General features: G+C 35.2%; 1 pseudogene; it reads right to left on the reverse strand.

The window, feature by feature from the left end:
• Positions 1-6,081: 6,081 nt before the first annotated feature.
• LOC108692418 lies at positions 6,082-6,947 on the reverse strand (annotated as a pseudogene).
• Between the last annotated feature and the right edge of the window lie 269 nt (positions 6,948-7,216).

Raw genomic sequence — 7,216 nt, forward strand, 5'->3', positions numbered from 1 at the left:
CTCGGCGTAGTGTATTATGAACTGTTAAAACCGACTGAAACAATCACAGGCGATCGGTATCGAACGCAATTGATGCGTTTGAGCCGAGCATTGAAAGACAAACGCCCGCAATACAACGAGAGATAAAGTGATTTTGCAGCATGACAATGCTCGACCCTATGTTGTGAAAGTGGTCAAGACATACTTGGAAATATTGAAATGGGAAGTCCTACCCCACCCGCCGTATTCTCTAGACGTTGCTCCCTCTAACTATCACTTGTTTCGATCAATGGCACACGGCCTGACTGACCAGCACTTCTGGTCTTATGAAGAAGTAAAAAATTGGATCGATTCGTGGATAGCCTCAAAAGATGACCAGTTTTTTCGACGCGGGATTCGTACGCTACCCGAAAGATGAGAGAAAGTAGTGGCCAGCGATGGACAATACTTTGAATCATAAATGTATAACCAGTTTTTTACAATAAAGTATTTGTATTTCGGAAAAAAAACGACGGAAGCAAAATTGTACACCTATATATAATTTAATACAGTAAAAGCAAATCTATTCTATGTAGTAGGAGCGATTCACAGAGCGACTAATGTAATAAGACTTATGTATCATAAATTTGTTTTTTTAAATAGTGATCTCCACCACAAATTTTCAGAAGTTTCGCATTCCACTGAATTCTCAGCGTATGTAGTGAGCCAACTGATTAAAGTAATGTAGCTATAAGTCTTACTAATTAGTGCTCATCATTTCACATTTTCCAACAATCCAAATTATCATTGAAAATTATTATTTTCGCATCAAGAGTTATTTCAATTTTGCCTCTATGTGCGATTTTACTTTAATATAGATAACATAATTACATTTTATGACATTGAAGTAATGTTCCACAATGTCTATGTGTGGATGAGCTGTTGCATGGTGCATAACACCATGAATCGTACGATAACATGTAAGAAGATTTAAATTTACATAATCATCAATTTCGAATCACATACATTGGAATATTTATATATCTACTATGTCTTATGTTTGGTACACCATGTATTACTGCGAGTAAGCACGTTTCAAAATCCAAATTTTTTACTGCGACTGAAGTGCATCGACGAGCAATATTGTTTATTAATTTTACACAGAGTAACGTATACGTACAATTCTTATTTAACGTTTAAAGTATAATATCCTCATAGACGTTTTTTGATATGATGACTGCGGCGGTAACTTCACAGAGCGGTTGATGTTGTAGAACTGTCTTTCGTTTATGCATTTACTATTTCATTATTTTTATATATCATTTCTTTTTTATTTTTTAAAGTTTTATTTATTTATTTATTTATTTATTTATTCTTTCGGATGGTATATTCAATGGAATTTTACGTATCTTTACAAATATACGAGTTAATTTTCAGTGTAATTGCTGTCAAGCTTATAATAAATTATGCAATGACATATATATAGAACTTTGACGATATCGAATTTTTTTTTATGTAACGGATCAGCGTCAGCTGATCAATAAGTCTGTCAGTAAGACAATAAAGTCTGTCTATTCTCATTCTCTTTTCAAAAATAAGTTTAGGCAGTGTATTCGATGGAATTTTACGTATCTTTATAAATATAGTGTTAGTTTTTCAGAGTAATGTTATAATGAATAAAATGTTTGCATATAGACGTACACCACCGGTATCTATTCTAATTGCAAAGAATCTTCGCATATCTTTAATGTTAAAAACATTATGATATCTTTTTAAAGGTATAAAATACCAATATTGTTGGTCAACTGATTCTTTAATAAAGATAAAAATAAATATTTTATTTCTTTGAACGTTTTTGCATGATCTATGTTCACTACAATATCAAATTATTGGTTAATAACGACAACCATTTATTGTTATAATATGTAGAATTAATTAAATTGTTGCAATATTGTTCTGTCTCATTATTGTGATCAATCATAAATTTTTTAATATATACTGATGCAACAATAAATTTGTGACATTAGCTATATTGTTTCTAAATATACGTTATTATTATATAATTATACGTTATTAATTTAGTCCCTCTTTTTATTCTTTTTATTTTTGTTTTACATGTATCTTATAAAATTTAATTGTCTTAATTACAGGAAATATTAATTTTATTTATAAAAGATTTTTGTTCCTGATTTGACTTATAAATATATACTTTACCAAGAAATAATATATGTATGCATATGTTACATGCTATAAATCGTATAAAAAATTTTTTATAATTAGATAAATAAATTTGAATTCCAATTAGGTAAATGAAATCCTATAATCAATCAAAGTTGATCTTATTATCTAAAAATATTTCAGAATTATGAATTTATACAAGTACACTAGACAATTTTATAAATATGTGTAATAAAGTCCTCTCCAATCTTGAAACGCAATCATGGCTAGAACTATAATAGTATTAATAGTATTATAAAATGTTATATTATAATTGTGTGTTCATTCTTGTCCCCTTGAAAAATAATGTTCACTCATCAGTTGTTGGTTTTCAATATTATTATATTTAAAGTGCAAACATTCACATTCTATAATAGAAGCTTTATCATAAATTTTGTGAAATGTTACGTGAAACTTACGACACACACTGAATATTTTACTGATAATACAACTTTTGGCGTAAAAAGTTATTTTCTTCACTCACACTATTTACATATTACACAGTTCAAAATATACGTGAGTAGTATATGAGCAGCCATAGGGCATCAAAACAAACCCCCTCCATCTCCTTCCGGCGCCATGGGCGTGATCTAGACGGGTCAGTCAAGAAAAGGGTGTGCTCTGATTGGTCGAAGAGTGAAGTTGTGGGAGTAATAAGGTAATTAAATAGTTAAATATTCTGATTGATTTGCCCTATACTTGCCCAAAGATCTGATTGGCTCGCACTATACCTACCCGCGAGGTGATTGGAGAAGGGAGGTAGTAGAGGATCTTTGACAAAATGAAGGATAAAGTCCAAAAAAATGGTGAGTGGAAATTGGATCTATAGTGGATTTTTTGTCGTGGGGACAGAGTACGAACACTGGGCATGAATAGCGGGTTTTATGATGGTCATTTTTTTGTTGGCGCGGCACAATATCTCCGACGCGTTTGTGAATGTTTTTATTTATGAGATAAGATCTTATACGAAAATTTGGGAGTCTAGAGAGAGTCTTGCTTTTGCTAGGAAGAATGGGAGAGGTAAACAGGAACGAACATGTTAACTGGCGCGACGTCTTCGAGCGTTACTTTAAAAAATTCTTTCTATATTTTATGTATTTAATGTACATTATCTAAGTCTGTAATACAGAAGAAAATGTATCTATTGTAAAGAAAATGTATCTATTGTAAAGAAAATGTATGTATTGTATTGAGGATGAGAAGGGAAGAAGTAAGAAACAGACGATATTTATAAGTTCAAAATGTTTGTTTAAAATATGAAGTAGTTATTTTATTTTTTTGAAAGAGTACACATTTGAACATGACGACATACAACATGAGAATTTACGAATTTATGTTTACAATGAATTTATGAAATAATTGTACGATTTATCGATCATTTCGCTTAAAATCAGAGGTAAACAGATTAAGAAACTAGCTAAAATTATAGCCATTACACATAAAATGTAGAAATACACAGCAGTATTGTCCACAAGTTTGAGAATATTCCTTGTAGCGTTGTCGTATTCAGAAGATTCGTGGTGGAGTTTTGTCGAAATCTTCTTGGATCTAATGACGGCAAGCTATAGCTATCGAAATACGTTCCATGTTCATCGATGTAGAAAGCGATCCAGTGTTCGTCAAGTCGATTGTGATCGTCCGTGTTAACGACAATGACAATCGACCTTATCCACATCCTCGGCAGTCGATCGGCAGGATAGACCCCCGCATATCGGACACTGAGATGATGTAATGCGTTTAAAACTTCCAACGAATTTATTTCTCGTTGTCGGAGAGTGTGAGAGAAGAAATGTTTGCGTAAATTCAAAATGTATCTCTTTTGCCAGCGTGTGCGACATGGAGCTCTCAAAAATGCTCGATGATTGTGAGACGCTAGTGTTAGCTTTATCTCTACCAATCGGCGAGTCGAATTTTGGAAGATCTTTTTTCTCCTCGTCTGTCACTTGTTTGTCCTCACTCTAATTCGTCTTTTTTTGTCGATATATTTTTCCTCCGCTTCAATGCGAATGATATCGTGTTTCTGATTTTTAAATTGAATTGAAAAATTCTCACTGTCTGTCTTTTCGCTTTCGATGTCGTTTTCGCTCCAATTTTCTGAGGGAAGACTATCGTAACTTGAATTGCTGTTATTTCGTATAATTAGCCAGCGTTTCAATTTGTAAGCGTTACGTAAGACGCAATGTGATTCGACGCTGGTTCGAAATCCGTGATGTGTGCAGCGTTGTCCACGATCTTCGAAATCTAGTAGATTTTTGAAAGCCTTCCAGGAGAAATTTCCTCCAGATTATATACGTTTCTAGAGAATAGATTACTCAGATAGCGTGTCTTCTCTCGTCCTCTGGTATAGATGTAGCATGTGTAATGTCACGTAGATATTATCGTAAAGTTTTTTGGATTGACGTCTCCATCGAACCATTCGATTTCGTGATATTGGGTTGTTCAAAAAGTCATTGCGTTTTTTTTATTTGATTTTCAGGTGTTTATTTAATATACGTAATGAACATAATCAATGATATATGTAAATATGAAATCGGAATTTTTTAATAGAAAATACATGTTTATTGCATGAAAATGATAAAAAATATTTTATTCGAAGTATTGCCCTCGGTAGCTATACATTTTTTCCATCTGTTTGACAATTTGTGGATGCCACGCCAAAAAAATTGTTGCTCTTTTGAGCCAAATCAGTCATCTAGCCATTTTCGTACATACTTCATAAGAAGTGAAGTGCTGCTGAGCAAGTGCGTGTCTCATCGATGCAAATAAGTGGCAATCGAACGGAATCAAGTCTCGTGAATAAGCCGCATGCGAAAGTATTTCCTAACCAAATGCCTCAATCGTTTCCTTAACCAGTTTTGCTGTGTGTGATGGTGCATTATCAGGAAGCAAAATCACTTTGCCTTTTTTGATATTCCGATCGTTTTTCACACAAAGCTTGATTCATTGATCATTTGTTGTCGGTAGCGTTCAGTATTAACGGTTTCGCCAGGTTTTAGCAGCTCATAATAGATCACACCTTTCTGATCCCACCAAACACAGAGTCTTCCGTCCATAGCGATTTGGCCTTGCATGTCGATGGAATTACCCATGATCTTTTACGCTTAGGATTCTCAAAATATATCCACTTTTCATCGCCAGTCACAATTCGATGGAGAAATGACTTTCTTTTGTACCTGGCGAGCAGCATTTCGCAAGTGGTTTTTCGGTTTTCCTGCTGTTCTGTCTTTCATTCAGTTCATGTGGAACCCATTTTCCCATCTTCTGGATCTTTCCCATGGATTTCGAACATATGGAGACGGCTTCTCGTGTCACATCAATTGATTCGCGAGTTGTTGTTGAGTTTGAGCGTCATCTTCATCCAACAATGCTTGCAATTCGCTGTCTTCAAACTTTTTCGGTGATTTTCCACGTTCTTCGTTTCTCATGTCAAAATCGTCACTTTTGAATTTTTTAAACCACTCAAAGCACTGTGATTTACCAAGAGCAAGCTCACCGTAAGCTTCGACAAGCATTCGATGCGATTCTGCAGCAGTTTTCTTCAAATGGTAACAGAAAATCAATGCTGTCCGCAAATCGTAATTTCCAGACACAAAATTCGACATGTTCAATTATTACAAACTATACTGTGAAACTTGTATTGTTGTGAGTTGAAAATCTTTGTCAGATGTCAGAACAAGGAAATGACATCAATGGCGCCGTCTAACGGCAATTACATTGACAGCTATGGCCATCTATTGGTAAATTCCGGTTTCATATTTACATACTTGTACTGGTATTGGCCGTTTTGTTCGATGACTTTCTGCCATCTTCCGGGCAACTTCATAATACTACGCTCATAAAACTTCCCATCCTTCTCTACGAGAAACTAGGTGCTGTTTGATGAAGTCTTCAGAAGCAAATGTTTTATCATTCAAGGAGTTTTGCAAGGAGCGAAAGAGATGGAAGTCTGATGGTGCAAGGATCCGGACTATACGATGGATGTGGTAACACATTCCAACCATGTTGCAACAATTTTTGCCGAGTGACCAAACTTGTGTGTGGTCTCGCATTGTCGTGGTGAAACACCACACCCTTACGATTGATTAGTTCGAGATGTTTCTGTGCGATGGCATCATTGAATTTCTGTAGTTGCTCACAGTAGACATCGGAATTAATCGTTTTGTTCTTTGGAAGTAGCTCATAGAAGACTGTTCCCTTCCAATCCCACTACATTGACAACATTACCTTCTTTTTTTGGTGGATCTCCGCTTTTGCTTGCCTTTCCGGTGCTTCACTTCGCCTACTCCAACTTCTTTTTCGGCTAACATTGTTGCAAACAATCCATTTTTCGTCACCCGTGATCATACGCTTTAAGAACGGATCGTTTTCTTCGCGTTTGATGAGTCGCAGACGCTCATGCGATTCGTCAGATGAATTTCTTTTAACTCATGCGGTACCCAAACATCGAGTTTCTTTACGAAGCCTAGCGATTTCAAATGGGCATGAACACTTCAAACGAACATTTTTAGAGCGGTAGCAAACTCCCGAACCGTTGAATGCTTATTTGCTTGTACCAATGCTTTCATTTCATCGTTGTCAATCTTGGAAGGCTTACCGGACCGATGAGCTTTGACTGAAAAATCACCATCACGGAATCGGGCGAACCAGTTCTGGCATTTTTTGACGACATTTCTGCCATAAACTCGATGCAACTTTTCCCTTGCTTCAGTTGCTTTCTTCCCTTTTTTGAAATAAAACAGAATATGGCGAATATACTCTTCAAAATTCTCCATGTTCAAACCACAATTGCAAGCACAAAACTCGATCGAATCGTGTCAACTTTTTTTTTGGATTTTAGGTTGAGTGTCAACAATAAACGCGTGTAAACATTTGATATTCATGTCACACTCCCATACAAATAAACGTGGACAACGCCATCTATTGGGAAAAACGCAATGAACTTTTTGAACAACCCAATTTCGGATAAGCTAGTTGTTTTCTCGTCTTACTCTCTCGAGTAAATCGTCAAATGGACAGGTGACGTAATAATCCAGTGTCATAA

Source organism: Atta colombica, unplaced genomic scaffold, assembly GCF_001594045.1.
Source record: "Atta colombica isolate Treedump-2 unplaced genomic scaffold, Acol1.0 scaffold70, whole genome shotgun sequence".
Classification (NCBI taxonomy): Eukaryota; Metazoa; Arthropoda; class Insecta; order Hymenoptera; family Formicidae; genus Atta; species Atta colombica.